Consider the following 22,976-nt stretch of genomic DNA (forward strand, 5'->3'; position numbering starts at 1 on the left):
TGACGAGTCTCAAATAGGACGAAACGCGCGTCCTGGATTCTACTGCTAGTCACTATCCATCTCTGCTCACCATATAAGTACAGATTGTTAAAGAGTTTTAGTCCTAGGAAAAAATAGTTGATCAATGCTTTGTAGATTTCAAGAGGTTTCCAGCTAATATCAGTTAGTGACAAAACATCATCTTTGAACTATGCACACCATTGTAAGACATCAATAGAAATATGGTTATGCACCGAGTTATACTATTCTTAATTAAACCAAACCTAATTTCTTGTTAACTAGACATTGGCGAAAACAAAAGTCAGTTACTGTTTTAAGCAATGCAGAGTAATACATACTGATCTAACTAAATCAGTTGGTTGAATGATTTTTGGTTAACACTGATTAAATAATCATTGGATGTGGAATGCCAATAAAGTTAGGATACATACTATTTTTAGATAACTAATATAAATGGGATGTACTTTACATAAAGTCGTGAAGGAGGTAAGGATTTTAAATTAGACACTTACTTCTCATTACATACATTCAACACATTTATGTGAATGGGTCAAATCTGTACTGTATCCATGCGTGATCATAAAAATTAAAATCAGTATTTTCGAGGCCATCAACATACACAAGAGAAAGCTAACGGTAATAAAGTCGATTGTATAAACATAAAACCTCAACCTAATGAATAATAATAAAGCATAAAAAATGAAGAAAAATATTTAGTTTTATATTTCTTTAAATAAGACGCTCACATAACCACTGCGAAATACATTGGAGTGAGAGTGCCTTAAATTAACTGTTTGTTAAACGAATTTTATACGAATGATTCAATATAATTAACATCAATCAAATATCAAATATTTCTAATTATGCCAGACAACAGATTGTGTCCTAGACTTTATTCGGAAAATTTCACTGCGTAACACAATTAGTTTATATGAAACCTTGAATTATGTTCTTATGATCTGTAAAATATTAGACTTTGTATAGTTAACACTTTCACATAAACTTGGGATGATTATATTTACTAAAATAAAGCACTTTCCTAGATATGTAGATCATTTAACTTATTCTCCAAATAATGTGTCATCAGGTTCATTTTAATTCATTAATATGAAATGTATTGCTTTTCAGTTGAAAATTTCAATTCTGACTTCTTCCATGCTTCTTAGTTATGATGTTGTGAATTGGTTCAGAACGGATAGGCACATAATTCAATTAGTTAGTACAATATGTCAGTCAGAGAGTTTCAGTTTCATAATATTTGTAAATGCTCTTCATATGACGACTTATTGCTACGTCATCTGCGAGCACTATCTAGTTGGATTTAATCAAAACCCAACTAATAACCAATGTCTATTAAAACTTATTAATATCAGTGTATTGAATTATGGTTCACAATATTTTCTCGAGAATGGAAATAAACTGTTCTATTCTTCTCTATCTCTCGTCAAGTCAAAGAAATCAGTGGGAGGTTTTCCAGAATAGAATGTATGTGTTGTGAGTAGGGTATATATAAACTCGATGACATATGAAATCGTGTATGAAGTAACAGTATTGAGTAACAAAAAGCCAGTTTCCTTTAAGCTTATCAATACATAATGCACAAATAACAGTCTTTTTGCAAACTCAATTATAAGAGGATTCGACTAATCATTTCATAATCTGTAATCTGGTAAAATAAATTTATTGGCAAGACAAAACACCTCACATTTCAAACATCACAATACCTAGAAAAATAACTAAAAAGTACTTCGATATATTAAAGCACTTTTAAATATGATGTTATTATTCTAAAAATAAGGATAAGTTAAGAAAATTTTACATTGTGGTATAATTTATAAGTAAATATAAATGGTAAAATTATGTTAAACATAAGTTAAATTGGCATCACGAGTATTGACTTACATATCCTACTACACAAATGTATCAAATCAACTAGTGTAATTTAGTTAAAGGTTTGCATGATTCATTGCAATAATGTTCAAAACACGAAGCAAAATAAAATTATTCACTAAAACAAAATTAAATATTTATAGTAAATTAAAAATAAAATGTCATTAAATTTATGGTGAAATAATCACATGCACTGCATTACAGCTATGACTAATGGTAACGTTTTTATTGGTCAGCGAACGTATAGTGGCTGAGTGCTGCAAATCAAAGGGTACTTTTCACTAAAGATTTTATTTCAAATACCTGGATTCTTGCACAGTTGTATGTTATGAAAATTATCAGAGAAGTTTAGTCTAACATCCTGGAAAAAAGTTAGGGTTTGAAATGTAATATTTGGTGGGAATTATACTCCTATATAAAGAATGTTTTCAGTGAACCAACGTTACAAATGGCTAAAATCACTGGATACACCTGACTTGTTGAACGGAGGAAAGTTGTGAGTAACCTCAGCTGTGCATCACATGTTCAACACTTTTTATCAACTACTTATTTCTTCACATAAATCAGTAGGTTACGAACTACTTCATTTTGGATGTAATCAGAGTAATTGTTAATGGTTACTGTATATTTACAGAAAACTATAAAAGGGGAACACTGACAGGACTTTGATAAACTTCATTTCACGAACTCATTTAAGGGAAACGTTTTGGCGCTAATCAAATTTTTGTTAAGAAATTTATTTACGTAATAACGTTGAAAAGTAACTTAAAAATTTTAATCAATCAATGGGAGATGTAGAACATGAATGATTAAAAAGTAGTTAACAATTTCCTGATATGGTCATTTTTTCGAACGGAGTCATCTTAACTGTACAACTGAAAAAATGACATGACTAAATAATATATAAACAAAATTTCTTGTGTAGACATAGATAGAATTATAAATAGAGTGAAGAAATATTTCCTCCTATTAATTTTATATCATAGCTGTACACTGATATACATATTTATATACAATTAACAATAATAATAAAGTTGACTTGTCTCAATTTACGATTCATTTATAAGTTTATACCATTAAAAACTGGTCACATCTTTTTATTAATCTGTGATAACAATTTTCATAATAACTTTTAAAATCGTAATGTTATTGTTCAACACATTATCATGCGATCAACATCAGTTTATTACTACTATTATTATTAGTATTGTTAAACATATATGCTAGTGTGAAGTCATAATGAAAGATCAATCAAAAATAAATATTTTTTAAATCTATTCGTACTTCCCCCACATATGCATGACTTTTAGATTTGTGTATACTTAATGTGTACTTGGATTAAAAAATATGGGCAAGAAGACACTGGTGAATTCTCAGTTTTCAGGTTGTGTACTAATCTTCTTACATGTTAAAAGTAAATGGCAACCAAAATAGATCGGTAAAAACACCTCTAATTGTAATATTTTGTGAACGTTCTGGAACCTCACAATAAACTCTGGTTTACTAGATATTGTAGTTGAAGTTTATCATCAGGGCTTAAATCACATTAAACTTCAATTTTTATATTTCCTCCAGACTACTTCAAACGACGTGATATTGATCACATTTTCTATTCTTTTCCATATTAGTTCACGAATTCACAGGAAGCTACTAAATATATTTATGATACTTCAGTCAGTCACTTAGTAATAATCAACGTGGAGCATAGTGAAAATATACTTCAGCCCAAGCTGAGACACAACAATAGTACGATTAGACAATATTAACAAGATTATTAGTGAAGGACTCGGGATGATGTAGTTTCCGTGATAAGAATAGAAATTTATCACTAAAAATATGGTTTGAAAAGGTAGAATCAAAAGGTGAACAATAAAGAATACTAGGACTTACAGTCGAAAGGAAGATAAAGTAAATGCGTCTGCACCATTTTGACTGATTCTGACTTATGTCACGCTAGGTCCCCATTCACCAGTCGGCAATATGACATGGACCCCAACCAGGCGGTCTTCATGTAATAACATGGCTCCAAACAACTGTTCATAATTTGATGGACTTTTGCCACATTTTGGTCTGGTCGCCTCCAGATTTATTCCGGGTATGTGACGAAAATGAGAACGTGTGGTCTTTAATTGACGTAGACAATTCTGAATAGTTTTTCATGTGACACACATACGAAAAGATTCTTGCAATGATATTCTGTTTAATGATTTTCGAGTGATAATCATCACCCACTAGAAAATATGCGTTGGTAGGATATGTAGTACATTTTAAAAAAGACAATCTAAAAAAACAATAATAATAAATTTTAAGCAGCAACATTTTTGCTTGCAAAAATGGCCCAAATTAATACCATTTTTCCTATCTTGAGGTTCAATTTAGCTTGCAAAGATAATCACACATTTGATGATGAGTTGTGTGATAAGCACTCCCTCGGTGCATTAGCGTTTAAAAATAACAATATAATGATGCTGTAATGGTGCTATAAGTGTAAGGTTCTACATTGCATATTACTGATCGACTGAATAACTACAGCTATGTGCTATCCATACCTCAATAAATGTGAATTTACAGAACACTGAATCAGTAAAAAAAATGGTACACCGAGTAGAAAAATCTACGTGGAAAGCATTTGCTGTAAATAAGCCGTTAACTCTATTTTACATACATCTGACCTCAAAGACTGAAAAGAAACTGACATAATGAATTCGACTTTTCTATATACATCTACCACTTCAATTTTCCAAAACTATACGAACAGGTAAGTAGTTTAAACTAAGTTACTTTCGTTGTAATCCATTTATGAAATTACAAGTTTGAACATAATGACTGTTCTATTTACTTTCGTCTTTTGAATATTTCTTAATTCATTGAGCCATCGAATTCGTAACACTATTGCATAACACACCACCATCTGACCGTTATTGATTCTATTACTTTTGTATAACATACATGTATATTAAATTACAGTCCTGATAAAAATCTGATTGAAAGGAATTAGTTTTGCAGTTTTTTTCTTTTCACAACTTATTCATACAAAGTAATATAATGTTCACCATCGCAGAGCTTTTAATTAATTTTTTTATAGTTTATATTGACAGAGAATCTTATTAAAATTACTGATCAATTGGTGAAGCACGATTTATATTCGTAAATTACTGTCTTTTTTCCTGAATAAAAGCATACAAATAAGTTATATATGTGCAAAACCATCTTTATATAATCTTTATTCAAGTGCGCAATTGCATATCCATATTCATGTATCTTATTACACATACATCCTACCAATATATAAGCTGGTTAATTCCATTTTTCATAAGTTAAAATTGTTATCATTACCAAACTGGTTTACTAATGGTATTTTCATCATCGGTAAAGATAATTTTGACCCACTTATTTTGCTTAAATATTATTCTGTGTATAATATCATTGGCAAAAAATAACAGAGTAACAGGTATGTTATCGAAATAATGATAATAATCATACGTTTTGATTAAATGATATTACTATTACTTATTGTACCAAGACTAGCACGTTGACATTCAACAGTTCATAGCTTTAAGTTCACATGTTTTCATATTCCTTGAGATCTCAAGGTCATATGTTATAACTTGGATATGAAGCTTGCGGATCTATAATCCTGAATAGTTCAACTGTTCATGAACAAGGCTAGATATTCAATTCTCTATAGTTTCCGATGGTTGACAGTGTTTATACCACTTGGTGATATCTTTAGTGACGGAATTTCTTTAGTTGCTTGAAAGAATGCTATAATTTATTTATCAGTGGAAATAATGAATATAACTCCTGAATTAATAACTGTTCTAACAAAAGTAACACTTTATTCAGAATACCTAATAGTGTCAGCTGTCTTGACGAAAAAGTAGAAATTCTCATATCTGCCCGAGAGGTACTCCAGTGGTGATTTAGTGCATGAAGATAGAAAACAACCATGAACGCTTATGAATGAATTATACTGCAAACAAAGTTGGCAAGTGAACTTACTTACTTAACTCTGTTACCCCTCGTGGAGGAGAATGGGCCGCCCACCAGCATTCTCCATCCAACTCTGTCGTGAGCAAGCCCTACCAGTTGGTTCCAGTTGGGATTCATCCTTTTTATTGTCTGCTTTCAAAACCAAATGCAGTGTGTTTGTTGGTCTTCCTTTCATTTCTCTTCAGGATTCCAAGTTAGCGCTTGCTTCTTGATGCATTTCAATGATTTCCTCAATGTATGTCCAATCCACTTTCCTTTTCAGCTGGAAGGTGGCTTGTTCGGTCACACAATAGTTTCTTGCCGATGGTATCCGGCCAACGTACATTGTGTATCTTGCGTAGACAGTTCTTCAGAAATACATGAACGTTTTTGCTGATGGCTGTAGTAGTTCTACACATTTCAGCTCCATACAGTAGAGCTGCCTTGATGTTCATATTGAAGATTTTGACTTTGATACTGATTGAATGATGTTGTGAGTTCCATATGTTCTTCAACTGTGTGAATGCTGCTCTTGCCTTGTTAATCCTTGCATTTACGTTTGCATCACATCACTCTTGTCCATCGATGATGATGTGCAGGTACGTGAAAGTTTTCACCACTTCCAGAGCTTCTCCAACGATTGTGATTGGATTGGTGTTCCCCATGTTGTATTTAGGGATCTTGCTTTTTCTCTCGTGTGTGTTGTGGCCTACTGATGTAGAGGCTTCTGCTACACTGTTTGTCTTGACCTGCATTTGTTCTTGTGTATGAAGTAGAAGATCTAGGTCATGTGTGAAGTCCAATTCGTCTAGTCGCATGAAAGCTATCTATTGTATTCTGTACTTCCTGTACAATGTGGACGTCTTCATAATCCAGTCAACCATCGGAGGGAAATGAAAGTAGGAGAACGGTATATCTTACAGTTGGACACTTGATCTGGTTTCGTATGCTCATCTAGTAACAATCAGGCTAAATCCACACGGTAACTTGAACACGAGAGAAAAAGCCCAAAATATGGAGAGAACGCTTTACTCCAACGTTAGGAAATGTGTAGAAAATCTGGGGTATGTAAAGCATTTTTGATAGCCCTGGGCTTCTGGAATGTTCTGCGACCCTCCTAAACATAATGGCAGGATAGGTCATCATCTAATCAAAAGAATGACATGTGACTTCACTTTCTAGATGTTTTTGAAAAACTTCTATTGAATGCTGTTTGAACAAGATGATTTCCAGCAACTTACAGGGCCCCACCGGGCTATTTTCGAGTAATTTTCTGGGCAGCCTTGTCTGATTCCGGTCCTCATTTGGAATGCGTCTGTCAGCTATCCTTAATTCTCGACTTCTCAGTAAAGTCCGTCATATGAATTCCGGATGGTGTAGATGATTTTTTCAGATACACGATAGTGTCAAAGAAGTTTCCATAATGTCCTCTGATCCACACTGTTCAATGCTTTCTCATAGTAAAGGACGTTGATGTATAGTGACGAGTCACATTCAATTTATTGTTCAATGGTGGTCCATGGTGTCACGATTTGGTCTTTGCACCACATATCCTTACGAAATCTGACCAGTTGATCTCGAAGTTGGTCGTCGACTTAATCTTTCATCTGGTTCAGTAACTCACTGTTGAGAACTTTTCTCGGTACTGATAGCAGAGTGATGCCTTTGTGGTTCCCCCACTTGCTCAGATCTTCATTTGGCATCTTGATGAGATGTCCTTCCTCCCAGTCTGTCGGAACTTGTTATTCCTCTCAAATCTCCCTGAATAGAACGTCGAGTATGTTTGCAGTTGCTTCTATGTCTGACGTTAGTACTTTGGCTGATATATTGTAAGGTGCTCCTGCTTTCCCACGCTTGATTTTGTCTGAAGACCATCCTCGTTTCGGCGATCGATGATGGAGTGACAGCTATAGGAAAGCCTGTGTGCGCTGCTTCGATATTCGGTGTACTCAATGGAGCTGGTCTATTTATGAGTTCTTCGGAATGTTCCACCCATATGGTCCTCTATCCTCGAATTTCAGTGATTGGCTTACCTTCTTTGTCCTTGACCGGTCTTTCTAATTAACCATATTTCCCAACCAGTTGCTTCATTATACCACATTGGTAGATGTGCACAAACATCTATTGATCAATATAAACACCATATTATTAATTAAAGACTTTATATAAAATAGAAGTTTTGTTTACCACTACAGTGATTTCTTCATTATAGCAGCTGAAGACATGTTAGTATGCATTTTAGTGTTTCTTGTAGATAACAGAAATTTACTCATTGCAAAGATTGTTAATAGTTTCAATGTCCATTTAAAGATATTCAATAACCATAAAATCATGTAAATTCATAAGAATTAATCTGCGCAATATTTCATTATGTATCCTCAGAAAATTCTGTCTTATAGACAGTAAAGTTGTGTGACACTATATTTGCATCCCACAGCATATGATACTACTACTGTCCAGATTGGAGGTACACCTTCCTGGTGAACGCAAACTAGCACGAAACGTAAGTCCAATTTACCTGCAATATCTAACATCCGAACATTATCCTCTTGATATTTTTTCACTTCACTTAGTAATCCTATTGCAGCCTAACTGTTAGAATTTGATCAGCAGTAAGAAAGACTTAGCATACACGACACCGGTGACCCCTCGATAATCAAACAATTGGATTTATCTCTACTTTTTCCGAAATTTTAAAGATAAAATAATTTTGTTTACCTCACTATCGCATTTCAATATTCTTCTTTGAAATAGCACAACATAAAAGCATAGCAGAGAAAGTTTACATTTCATCTAGTTTATTCGGACTACTGTTGTTATTCGCTGCACTTATTCTCTTCATTTTATCAATATTAACACCATATAAGAAAAAATCTATATTATTAGTGTCTGTAACAATATGTACTGTATTATCAGGTAAGCAACTAACTATACGCATATGATATATCATTTGAAATGGTTTATTGAAAAAATAATAGATTGCAAAGTCTTTTTATTGCATTTATCAGTAGCAAGTAATTTAGATCGGTTGTCCACTACTAATTTACTTCGAAAGGATTATCCTGCCTCCAGACTGCATACAAGAGACTTAGACTTGCAGACATCATGTGTCGAGTTGAGTGGTGGTTGAACACACATACATGCCCAAACTACCCCAGTTGATCAAGACTTACTCACTGAAGAGAAGTCGCACATCAGCAAAAAACATGGCTGCTTACTGCTCTCCGGTGTTCACTTGTTTGAGGGTTGATTTCGGCTCCCCAAAATGTAACCCCCCCCCCCGGAAAAAAACTAAACTGTCTTTCGGAAAATATTTTAGGCCTTACATTCTGTAGTTAAATATAAATGTTTTTATCAGTTACTATCAACTGGAATAGAGTTTTTAGTGATAATTTGGTCCTTTAACTCTCTATTATGGCCATAGAACTCAGGCAGATTCTAACAAGTGAACAGTTCAGTACTTCTATCTAGCAAACTTCAAAGTTTGAACCCGAATAAATTTTCATAAGCATCTTTCATCTACTCACATTATCAATCATATTTTACATCATTTACTATGGATTTTACCTGCCATGATATTCAAACTAATAAACTGGGCTTCAGATGATTATTTATTCGAACTCATTGTAGCCATATGATCCGCTAAAGTAAAATTAATTTCATCTTTGCGATTCAAATATATCCCTATCTTACTAGACTAATCAATAGTCATAAAACATGTTTCATGCTTACGTTTTGCGTAAATTACTTGATTCTGAAGATGTGACACCTTTTGTTTGATATACATTATATGGTTCTCAGTGTTATATGATCTCTATGGCACTTAAAATGATCTGAACTCAAGGACTTTGATTTACAGATACCTCTATTATGGATAAAATAGATTACAGCTAATGGAAGCTTGTTTACTATTTGTCTGTAAAACATTAAAAATACTTCTCAAAAAAATTGAAGGTAGTCATTATAGTGAAAAGAGCACTTAAAATTTGAATTATTTGAAAGATAATTGAATAAAAATAGTCGGTAGGACGTTATAGAAAAAAAGTAATCAAGTTTTGTACTAGTTTGCAATATTGGAAATTCGTTTAGTCGTGGTATGGAGCATAATAGTGAGGATCCACAACTCTGTTTCAGAGTGAAACTAGAACCTTCAGAGCTGATAATAAATAAACTATTCTCAGCAACTGATTTCAGGAGGAAATTCCGATAGCTCTGGTAAGAAGCTGGGTCCAATGAAGTGAGATAGGTATCACCGATACCAAATGATGATAATCGTGCCAATTCTCCAATCGTCTGGAGCTAGAAATTCGAATAGCTGAAATCCAACCTATTGGTTTAAATGTACGGCGATCTTCATGAGACCTAAATGTACTGAGCTCGAACTGCTGAGGAGTGATGAGTGAACGCTGTTGAGTTCCAAACCAGAAAATCAATTGTTTAATTATTCCTGCTTTTCAATAGTTGTCTACCTACTAACAACCTGTAGTGTAAACTTATCGCTGATTACTAAACCATAACATATTAGGAAGCATCTTATCACCCTTTTTCTACGAAGAAATTCAAAACTGAAATGAAATCAGCTGTACGGTTCTGTATTCTACATCTTAAAACAACCGTCAATTCATGTAAACTAGTTGAAAATGAACATCGAACTCTACTGATCAACTTTTACAACACAATTATTATTTGAAACCAAAATACAAACGATAAGTTTCAAAATTACTAAGTATTTACTCTAGGTCTTTTAACCATTTATTGATATAACACATATATATTGGAAGAATTAGTATACAAATACCAATCTCCTCGTAATTTTTAAAAGTTTCCATATTTTGTTTTCCAGCTTTTTGCTTTCTTATATCATTTGTTATTCATTATTCGCAATGGAATAGTGATTTTAAAAAATATTCAATATCTGCTATGAATCCAGCTGCATGGTATTTTGCACTATTTTGGTTATGTATTGTTGCACTTGCTTTATGTATTATAATAACTTGTGAAAACCAATTATCAGGATGAATACGGAAACAATACAACAGAACATCTTTTATTGCATTAAAACAAATTGTGAATGGATGCTTCATTTCACTAATTATTGTTCACATCATGATAAATTTAATTCTACATATTTGCAATATACTTACTCTGTTATTATTTTGTTCGTACATCTAATGCCTAAATTATGACTGTATAAGAATTTCATATAAATCTTTACAGCATTTAACTCTAAAAATGTTTTCAAATCATAAAAAGTCATCAATTCACATACATTATCTCAATGATTGTTAACGGTTTTATACGCGCAACAGGACACGATAAAACTCTGTTCATATTTTATGAAATAAACTAATCAACTCAATCATTATAATAAAAGGCTTTTTAGACTGAATTAATGAACTAGAAACAGTTTTCAACTTTAAGATGATAAGAGGAAATTTTTACGTTAGGATTAGAATATCGGTGTATTGTTCTCTGAACTGGATAGTTTAATTGTAAAGCCTTCACTATCATTACTGGCATTGTCAAAACAGCTTATTATCAACAGCTCCGACAACGAAAATCACAACCAACATTTTTCGCCATTCTAGATGCACATTCTACGTGTAAATGATCTCCTAATTAGCACTTAATCATTGTTAAGTGGAATCAGTATAGTGTATGATTAGATATCGAATTATTATGCAATTCTGTAGTTCTTTTCCGCTAATCATTGGACCAGTGTTCATTATTTCCTGAACACTGTCTTGAAAATTTATGTTAAAATAGAAATTAACTCGACTGAACATAAAACTTTACCTTACTTAATCATTGTTTCAAAAACACATAAAAGTGACTTAACGGTTAGTCAGTCAGCTGCAAGGCAGGACCAGGCACATATATGCATCGGTCCAAGTTGTTGACGAGTTCGACTACTTCACTATCTATCCTAAGTTCAGGTGTTGACGCAGGCCAGTCCTGAAGCAACAACTTGCATCTAAAGGAGGATAAACTAATCACAAACATCCTGACATTGTTTTCCAATGCTGTCAAAAGACTGCATTTTATCAGCGTCTTCGCGAAATAGGACTATGTCATATGCGTATTCTAAGTCGATAAGTGAACATCCTGGTAGGAGTTCATTTCTCAGAAATTCTGAAAACGAGAATGTTATTTCCAGCAGTAGATCTATGATGAGTTTACACGAAAATGGAGATAGTTGACAGCCATGACAGATACTACTTGAGGTTACAAAATCAGATGACAGTTCACAATAAGCTCTGATTCGACTGGTAGAGTTCGAGTAAAAAACCTTCACAAGGTTTATGTACTTCTGAAATACACCTTCCAATGATGCTATGTTAGTCGGACTAATCCCTCTATGGCTATCCCAGGATGATTTTTGCCCCTTCTTATATATTTGGACGACCAGTGATTGAGACCAGTCAGATGGGATTACGTCAAACTAATAGATTTCAGGTAAAATATTAGTCGACCTAATCGCTAAAACTGGACCACCATACATGGAGACCAATGTGGTCAATCCATCAGGATCAGCTGCTCCTCCTCGTTTCAAATTAGCTTTTGCTTTTTGTACTTCAACCAGGGTCGGAGTGCCTACTTCAATGTCCTATTCAGGCCGTTTACGCTCGTCATCATCTTCGGAGCCTGATGAGATGAGTTCACGAAACTATCAGTGCAATGGATGTGAAGAAATCCATTGGTTTTTCTAACCATTTGATTGAAGTCATCAATAGTCGTCGCTGCTCTTTCCACAGATGTTCGTATATATTTTCCTCCAATATTTGGGTCCGCCTCGTCTTCGAAATTGACTAAAAATGTGACTTTAGTTGTCTCTGGAATTTACCTTTGACTTTCTCATCGCTGATTTCAACTCTGGTGGGTTTTCATAACGTCGCTTTTCTACTTTCAGTGAGGTGCAAGCGAATGCGTGCTTATATTAGAATATGTTCATAGTCTATATATGTACTCCAAAATGAGGGGTAGCCTTTTACCGAGCCTCTCCAACGATGACCGACGGCAAAATAGTCTGTTTGAGTTCATCGTTGGTTCGGTGCATGGGGTCGCCATGCTAGATAATATCTCTCCTTATGCTTGAAATTGGAGCTTGCTAGAAATAAAGGATTGTCTGAGCTCACTTACTTGCTTATCTACTTACATACGCCTGTTACCCCTCGTGGAGAGGAATAGGCCGCCTACCAGCATTCTCCATCCAACCATGTCCTGGGCAATCCTAACCGGTTCTTTCCAATTAACATTCATCCTTTCCATATGTTCTTCAATTTTAGGAATGCTGTCCTTACTTTACCAATCCTCGCCTTTACGTCTGCATCCGATCCTCCTTGTTTATCAACGATGCTTCCCAGGTACATGAATGTTTCTACATTTTCCAGAGTTTCTCCATCAATTGTAATTTGATTGTTCTCCATGTTGTATTTGGAATTTCGCTTGTTCCTTTGTGTATGTTGAGGCCTATCGATGCAGAGGCTACTGCCTCATTTGCTGTCTTCATCTATATTTGTTCGTATGTATGAGTTAGGAGGGCTAGGTCATCTGCGAATTCCAAATCGTCTAATTGGTGCTGAGATGTCAATTGTATTCCGTGCTTCCTCTCAGATGTCGAAGTTATCAATATCTGAGCACAATTTATTTGTTTATTTAAACACATAAATATTGGTACAAATGGGCACCAGTTGTATATGCGCCACAAAAAACAATGAGAATGGGAAGAGCAAAGGAGTGAGATTCATGTGAAAAAAATAAGAGTAATGATGAGGGAAACAGAAATATGCAACCAAAAGATCCCATTCACTTAAGGTAGTTATGACTACTCTTTATGAAGAAAGTAAAAGAAGATTACAGCAGGATCGCAACTGGCTTCTATTCTGAGCCATATCTGATAACGTCTCTAGCCACTGTGCTGCACCATCTCTTGGACCCCAGCCAGGAAGTCGTGAAGAACCAACAGAACCAACAAAGCTTTCTTGCATACCACGACACCATGTCATACACTGACCACCTCTCCGCTTTTCCCAGCCAGCCGCAGCGTCGGCAAATAATGCACGACGTGGAAGTCTCTGGGACGACATTCGTAAAACATGTCCAAGCCACCGAAGTCGGTGTTTCAAGATGGTGACACCAATTGAATTATCGTCTCGGCGCCCGAACACACGATGCCAAACCTCTGCATTACTAACATGGTGTTGCCACTGTATGTCAACAATCCTTCGGAGACAACGATGATCGAACACAGTGAGACGTCTAACATCCTCAACTCGGAGAGGCCAGGTTTCACAAGCATAGAGCAAAACTGCTCTCACCGACGCGTTGTAGATCCGACCTTTTACAGACAGACTTACATCATGAGGGCGCCAAAGATGGCCCAGATTGGCATAAGCTGCTCTAGCTTTCATTATACGTGCATCGATCTCACCACTCACGCCACCGCCAGCACTTATGTAGCTACTTAGATACACGAACTTCTCAACTACTTCAATCTGCTCACCATCCAGGGTGAGTACAGGATTAGAATCCTGCCAGTCTTGTAGGAGTACTTTGCACTTGGAGGGTGCAAAGCACATGCCGTACCTGCGGACACTGATTGCCAACTGATTAAGTGCAGATTACATGCCTTGAGCATTATCACACAGTAAGACAATATCATCCGCATAATCAAGGTCGAGTTGTTCTCCAGGCAGCAGATCCACACCGCCATTACTTACATCCATCAGAGCTGTTTCCAGAATGTCATCGATGGCAAAGTTGAAGAGGAATGGTGAGATTGGGCAACCCTGCCTAACCCCACTGCTTGAATGGAACAAGGAAGAAAGGTGGTTGTATGTCCTCACTCTGCCTGAGGTGTTCGTGTACAGGGCCTTTAAGATGTTAATAAACTTCTCAGGCACACCCTTCTTTAATAGACAATCCTAGAGGACAGTCCTGTCCAACGAATTGAAGATAGCCCTGATATCAAGAAATACTACGATTGTTGGCCTGTGATAAGTACGACGGTGTTCTAACATTTGGCGGAGGGTGACGATATGATCTATGCATCCTCGATCAGAACAAAAACCTGCCTGTTTCTTGCGAGTCAATCTTTCTCGGGTTGTAAACAATATACGAAGAATGACAGAAGCCAATAGTTTGGACGCAATCGGAAGTAGACTTATACCCCGATAGTTGTTACAGGGACGACGTGAACCCTTTTTAACGATAAGGACAACTATCTACTCATTCCATGACGTTGGAACACTCTCTAGCTCCCAAACCTTTGTAAACAAATCAGTCAATTTCTTGGCGAGAAAGTCACCACCATCTTTAAAAAGTGCCGGAGGTAAGTCATCTGGGCCCGGTGATTCGAAGCGTTTCAAGATTTGGAGTTCTTTGCGGACTTCCGCCTTATTTGGTGGACCAATCTTCACTGTCCATTAAGGGCGGGACAATCTGGTCGATATTGCCGGAGCAGCAGGCCAGTTGAACTGCCCTTCAAAGAATTCTGCCCGTCGTCCAAGAAGTCGATACATGCTAGTGATTGGCATCCCGTCATCCTCGCAGATTGTTTCACTCACACCAGACTTCTTGCTGCCAGTGGCTCGGATGAGTTGGAAGAGCTTCCAGCAGTTACCAGATGCAGCTCATAAGCACGATACGAACACCAGGCTTCTTGGTCCTTACGCAAGCTTTGCTCAATTTCGTTGCGTAACAGCCTTCGTTTGTGGTCATACTCACGGTCACCAGAAGTAGACCGACGAGCTTCGATCAGTTGTAAGGAGCCAGAAGAAACCCAGTGCTTATAAGCGGGACGTTTCACGAAGCCGCAAGCGACTTTACTCGCCATTCTCATGGTGTCATGCAGTTCCAAACAATACTCATCTACACTTTTCGGTGGGATGGTAGCTAGGCAAGAAGCTAGCTCGGATCGATACTTACTTGCCTGTGTCCTGTCTTCCAATCCGTTGGCACCTGTTCCTCTTACCAAATTTTCTTGAATAGAAGGTGAAGCATGTTTGCACTTACTTCCATGTCTGACTTCAATGCTTCAGCTGGTACATTGTCGGGTTCTGCCTTTTTCAGACTCTTGATTTGTCTGATGACCATCTTGACTTCTTCGATCGTTGGTGAAGTGACACCTATAGGAAGGTCAGTGTGTGCTGCTTCCATGTCCGGTGGATTCAATGGGGCTGGTCTATTCAGCAGTTCCTCGAAGTATTCCTCTGTTCTTGAATCTCCGTGAATGTCTTTCCTTCTTTGTCTTTGACCGGTCTCTCCGGTTTCCTATATCTCCCTGCCAGTTTCTTCGTTGCATCATATAGTTGTTTCATATCCCCTTCTCTTGCAGTTTTTGCCGCCGTCGTTGCTAGTTCTTCCAATGTATTTCTGCATATCAGCTTCGATGCTCTTCTTCACTTCTTTGTTTGCTTCTGCGTACTCTGATTGCGCCTTGACTTTCTCTGCTCATGTTCGACTGTTGTTAATTGCTGTCTTCTTGTTCTCCCTTTCTTGAATCCTGTCCAGGGTTACCATAAAGATCCATTTCTTATGACGATGCTTCTTACGGTCCAGAACCTCCTGACACGTTGAAGTTAGTGCTTCATTGATCCCTTTCCAGTTGTCCTCCATAGTGGTTTCTTCTTCTTTCAGTAGATCCTATAAGGCTTGGAACCGGTTGTTGAGAACCATCTTGAATTGGTTCAGTTTGTCATTATGTTGAAGGAAGGCTGTATTGAACCTTTATAGTGTTGTTTGTCCAATTGTCCAGTATTTCTTTAGCTTCGGTCTCATCTTGATCACAACCAGGTGGTGATCTGAAGCTATGTCAGCTCCTCTCCGAGTTCTCACATCTTCCATTGCCCTTCGGAATATTTTGTTGATACAAATATGATCTATCTGTTTCTTTGTGGTGTGGTCTGCTGAGATCCATGTAGCTTTGTGTATGCGTTTGTGGGGGAATATTGTGCCGCCTATAATCAATTTGTTGAATGCACACAGACTTGCAAATCTCTCCCCATTTTCATTTCTCTCTCCTGGTCCATGTCGTCCAATTACATCTTCATATCCTGTGTTGTCCACTCCGACTTTAGCATTTAGGTCTCCCATTAGGATGGTGAGATACTTTCTTGAGCACTTAGCTATGATTGATTGCAGTTTCTCATAGAACTGGTCTTTATCGTCATCATTGCTATCAATGGTGGGTGCATAACATTGGATAACATTCATTGTGATTCCCTCCTTCTTTGTTTTGAATGATGCTTTGATAATTCTGGATCCGTGAGATTCCCATCCTACAAGTGCATTTTGTGCTTCTCTGTACAGCATTAGAGCAAATCCTTGAGTGTGTGGAGCATTTTCCTCTTCGTGACCAAAGTGCAGCAGCATTTCTCGTGTATTTGGCCTTTGCTGTTCAGCTTGTGTCCCATGGGTTTCGCTGATTCCAAGTACTGCCGATTTGTATCTCCTCATTTCCATTGCTATTCGACTGGTCTTCCCGGTCTCCCACATTGTCCGGACGTTCCATGTACCTATGAAAATTGTTGCTGTGGTTGTTAGAAGGTGTATCGGCCTCGTAACTTTCTAAGAATCTCGGCTTTTATCATGAAGCGTCATAATTCTTCCTTCAACGCGTAGGGTAGAGTTTAAGTGGTTTAGATTGTTTATTCTGGTTAACATTTTTTCTTAGCGAGGTTGTTTTCTACGGGATATGGTTGTCGATTCTACGCTCAATCCCTCCTTACCCAGTCCTCGGACCGTCAGTAGCCCTAAAAGAGTTACAGGCGGAGTTAAATGCTAGAAAAAGATAGCAAATATGAAGGGAGTGGTGACCAGCAACCTATATTTATGTCACGGGATACGTACCATGTACCTATAAAGAGTGTTGCTCTGGTTGTTAGAAGGGGCATCGGCCTCATGACTTCCGAAGGATCTTTCCTTTCATCATGAGGCGTCATAATTATTCCCTCAACTCCTCGGACAGAGTTTAAATGGTTTGAATTATTTTTTTTGGTTAGAGCAAGTTTTTCTACGGGATAGAGCGGCCAACCCCATGCTCAAACCTCCTCCTTTACCTGGGCATGCGCCCGGCAGTAACTTTAGAAGAGCTACATACAAACGTTATTACTAAAAATATCCACATTATCTTTAGAGGCAGATACATATTCCGAAACCTGGAGGGTAACGAATTTTCATCCCAAACACGAATAAGAACCGAGAAACTTGATCGAAAACCACCGACCTATAAATATCACTCCAGTTATATCACGCATAATGGGAAAAGTGATACAAAATCAACTATCTGATCATCTACTTAAGGAAGATGTAATTGACCCGTCCTAACATGGCTTCATAAGAACAAGGTCCTGCAGTACATGTCTGATAGACTTCATTAACGAGGTTACCTGCACACGTGACCAGAAGAAGCTAGTGGTTATACTATACTTCGGTAAAAAATAAAGACTTTGATAAAGTACCTCATACTCTCCTAATCAACAGACTCCAGTCAGTTGGAATTATAAACCCCCTATTGCAAGGGATTAAGTCTTTCCTCACAAACAGATACCAAATAACCAAGATTAACTCTACAACATCTACACCTCGACCAATAATCAGTGGTGTTGTGCAGGGTAGTGTCTTGGGTCCATTGCTCTTTATAATCCACATCAACAATATATGCCAGTGCTTTACCACAGGTAAAACCTACCTCTACGCTGATGACTTAAAAGTCATCCATAAAACTGACATTTGCGAAGTACGTAGTACTATTCAAACGATTCAACATTAACTCAACAAGGTAGACAACTAGTGCAAACGCTGGAGGTTAGAGCTCAATACAGAGAAATGTGGTTGGCTATGTATTGGAGACACGTCTCTCAAAATAAAACTAGCACTTAACAAAAACCCACTGCCCAGACTGACATCAGTAACTGACCTAAGGGTACATTACTCTGACAGTCTTAACTTCTCAGAACATATCTCAACTAAAGCATCTCAAATGCGGAGATTGCTTGGCTTCATTCTTCGCAATTTCTTTCAAAACGAACCTAAAATCATCCTGCATAAAGCCTGCGTAAGACCCATCGTCGAATACTGCTCGTTCTTATTTTCCAACCTACGCCTATCTGATATATTTAAGGTGGAAGGAATACAGCGAGACTTCACTCGCAAAATACTTAAGAACGACCAACTCACTGACTACAAATCCAGATGCCATATCTTAGGACTAGAACCCCTCTGGAAAAGAAGGCTTAGGTCTAACATAATTCTTTATTTCAAACTCCTTAAAAACCTTACTTATTCCACGTGTAATGTAGCTCTCTACCAAGACTCACATGGATACAACCTTCGAGACAAAGTATCCACTGTCAAAATTGAAAAACACAGATCAAAAACACGTGAAAACTTCTTCCTTATCAAGAACGCATTGATATGGAACAGTCTTCCTTCTGAAATACGCATGGCAGACAAATGGCATACGTTTCAAAGACTCATTGATCAAGCCCTTACCTGCACAGATCTGGCACAAACAAACACATCTGCGTCCAACAGACATCATAGGCTCTCTACGTATATAGACTAAATTGCCTTACTTCCCTAATTTGTAGTTGTATTAGATGCTTTCCCCTCCCTAATTTTAAATTGAAGTAGACAGGCAACTCACTGGACCTATCAATACTCGGTCGCTAAACGACGCTTACAAATACCCTAAAACGTCAGAAGAAACGCACAATCGACTGCCTACTGCCAGTGGTCGTACAACCACAGAACCTGTCACCCATCAACCGGTTAGGATAGAGTAAAATAACATCAGCGCGAATTTAGTGTGAGTTCTTTTTTGTCTATCCTTTATCAGCTTTTTACTCTTTTGTACAATATGTTGCCTTGCCATTAATATTATTTCACCACTCGTTACCTTACCTTATCTGTAACTAATAAATTTCTACACTTTCCCGCCTACTTTGGTAAGCAACTATCCAACATTATACCCTTCTTAAAGCCTATACTCTGATTGGCGACCTATACTTCAAACAATAGTTAATTAAAGCATTGCTTCGACGCCTTACCCACAGTCCATAATTTCTAACTGTCTTATAAGCTTGTAAAATGGTACTTATATAAATAGTGTTTTCCAACAGGATGTGAAACACGGAGCATTGTGTGAGGTGGGATATACACCCAAAAATAAGCCTAAATGAGCTTAACACCACAAAATGAGGGAGGGTGAAGTTACTGACCAGCAAGCATAGCTGGCGTGGGCGATAACTTAAATCCACCCGTGTTTGTGGGGCAGAACATTCTGTCTGTATTAGGCTCTTTATGAATAAGAACAAGTCAAACAATCTGTGATATTGGTGTTGTTCCCTTACGCTCACCATTCAGACTCATGTTTCTAATTTTATGCTGGATTAGCTATTCTACTGAGACAACCTATTACATGCTAAGTGACTTTCACATTAGGACGGTGGCAGGCATCGGATAGAAGAAAAGAAATTAAAAAAAAGACAAAATATTTACTTATTAGTTCTCTTAACACTTTACTCTCTATATGCATTTTCTGTTCTAACAAACAGCCTCCCTTATTACAACCTTGACCTCCCCTCGTTCATTTGAACTAACTCCTACTTGATAAATATCACAACCCATTGTGCTTTATTACTACATTCTCATTTGGAGCCCCTGATCACATTCCACCCCAGCAACAAGAGCTAGTATCAATTTAATCTAACAATTTATCATACCTCTGTCTGTTCCACTACTAAATGTTAAGCATTGTTTATAGTTCATATGCAAATGCCTTGCTGCTTCTCGGTTTCTCCTTTTTTCTCTTAAGAATCTTGCTCTGTTTATCGTTCATATGCAAACGCCTTGCTGCTTCTCAATTTCTCTTTTTTTCTCTTTAGAATCTTGCTCTGAGAGCCAATTTGAGGAACTTCTGACATCTGGAACAAACTCGACATAAGCGCTTTCCCAAGGTCATAGTTCACACTAAGCGCTCCACAAGTATACTTTATAACAATTATAAACTTAAAAAGTGGCATCGCATAAACACTTAGCACTACCAAAATCCTAACAAAATTTCGCCGAGATTAGATCTCGTGTGAAGCGTGTACGCAATGCCATTTTGAAAAATATTTTGAAGACTACACAGCATGTTTGAAAGAATGAACTGTTATTCAATTTAAAGATTATATTTACTTAACAACCCTGCTTGGGATACAAATTGTGTGCCAATAAATGTTGTAACTTGCAGATTATGCCTGTAAAAATGGCGTGTACCTGCCCTTGACGAAACATATTATAATAAATATTAAGATCACAAGCAAAACGTTTAGCATTGCAGGGAAATGAACCGTATTACTACAAAGGGACTGAATGTGTCCAGCTATACCACATTTAAGGCATTTATAATCACGAAACACACATGAATTACATGGATGAAACTTGCCACAAAAACAACTATTTTTTTAAAATTGCTCCAACCTTTGTTTATCACTTTACAATTCCTTTTCGAATCATTTTTCATATTTTCACGAGACTAGGGATCACTATTAAGCGAAAACAAGTTTGATCGACCCTGAGAATGCGTTTCATCACTACCGAGCAAAGTATTAGAAATTTTCATCGACTTGATATCAAGTCCATTCAGTACTTCTTAGTTAAAAAGCGCAGTTCTAGCATGTTGAAAGGAACACTTCGGCCTTCCTAACAGCACTCTTTCCGGACCGGTGTGTTAATTCCTGAGATTATTCGACCTCTCAGTTGTACATGAAGCTGATCAACAAAATTGCATTTGAAAGCTTGTCTTTACAATAAATTTTTTAACCTTTTGGTTATCCTGATGAACCATGTTGGGAAATTTTGCTTTCTCACGATATTCAAAACTGATGCATTTTACATGATTTCATGATAGTTCATTAAAAGTTGCATAAGAAGTGCGAAAGGCTTTTCCGGATATGCAAAGGTTTATTAATAAACTGTAGGCTTCTTTAGCGATCAATGTAAGGAAATTTGTCACACTTATATCACCCTTCACACCTTTCTTGGTCATGCTCTATATTCCGAACCATTGCAAATAATTCTCAATAGCATCGAAATCTGATAGTATGTGATATGTGTGCTATGTGTTTACCAACGACAAACTCGTTGTGTTTAAACTTCTGGCTGGTCACGTCTTAGGGTCATCACTACCGCACTAGGGGGAGAGTGGTCTGTCGCTGTAAATAAATCCCTAAATTCAATAGCTCATTAAGTGTTCGACATTGGATGCTGACCACGTTGTTTTAAGTGGACTTGTTCAACTGAAGGCTTTCGGTCATGCATCCGTACCAGATCACGTTACGAACCAGCGTGGGACACAGCTCCCACGTTCACTAGCCAGATTAGGTCAAACGCTTCTCGATATATTGATAACGTATCAAATATTATTATTATTATTATTATTCACAAACATCTTATGGGTACATAAGTGCTGTGAAGAAACCATTTCGGGTTTCTTCAAAAATGCAATAATACACAATTTTCAATAATGTTAGCATTACATTTGCCATGTTTGAGAAAGGAAGGGAAAATAAAATAATAATAATAGAATAGTAATAATAAATCAGGTTCTGCGTAATTGGCAAGAATTTTGAATTGATTTTGAAGGAGGAAAGGAAGAAACTAAGGAAATAGAAATAAAGGAGACGCGGAATACGTAAATATCTTAACGCAGAACAAGAATAAACAACTATGTATGTATAGCAAAAACGAGTAATAAAAATAAAATAAAACAGAGTAAATTAATAAGTAAATAACTTATTATTGCGGTAAGATATGACGTTAGAATAAGTGTTTGTGCGCGCAGTTGTAACAGCTCAGGTTGGTTGGTTAAGAGTTGACCCCAAACAACCAAGCATATGCTAAAACAGTATTGTTCAAGTATTCATTCACTTCCTTACTTTTTGTAAGCGTTATATTCCCTACTATCTTATATTGAATGTTGAGAGCCTTTGTTTGTCTGAACAGATAATCCCACGCTCGACTGTGACTGCGCGAAGATCGAAATAAAGACCTATTCACTAGTTCTCTGGTTTCTTCTATCAATAGCACGAGGGTTACCTTAAGGCACGAAACGTCTACTGCGATGC

Source organism: Schistosoma mansoni, assembly GCF_000237925.1.
Source record: "Schistosoma mansoni, WGS project CABG00000000 data, chromosome 3 unplaced supercontig 0192, strain Puerto Rico, whole genome shotgun sequence".
In the NCBI taxonomy this organism is placed as follows: Eukaryota; Metazoa; Platyhelminthes; class Trematoda; order Strigeidida; family Schistosomatidae; genus Schistosoma; species Schistosoma mansoni.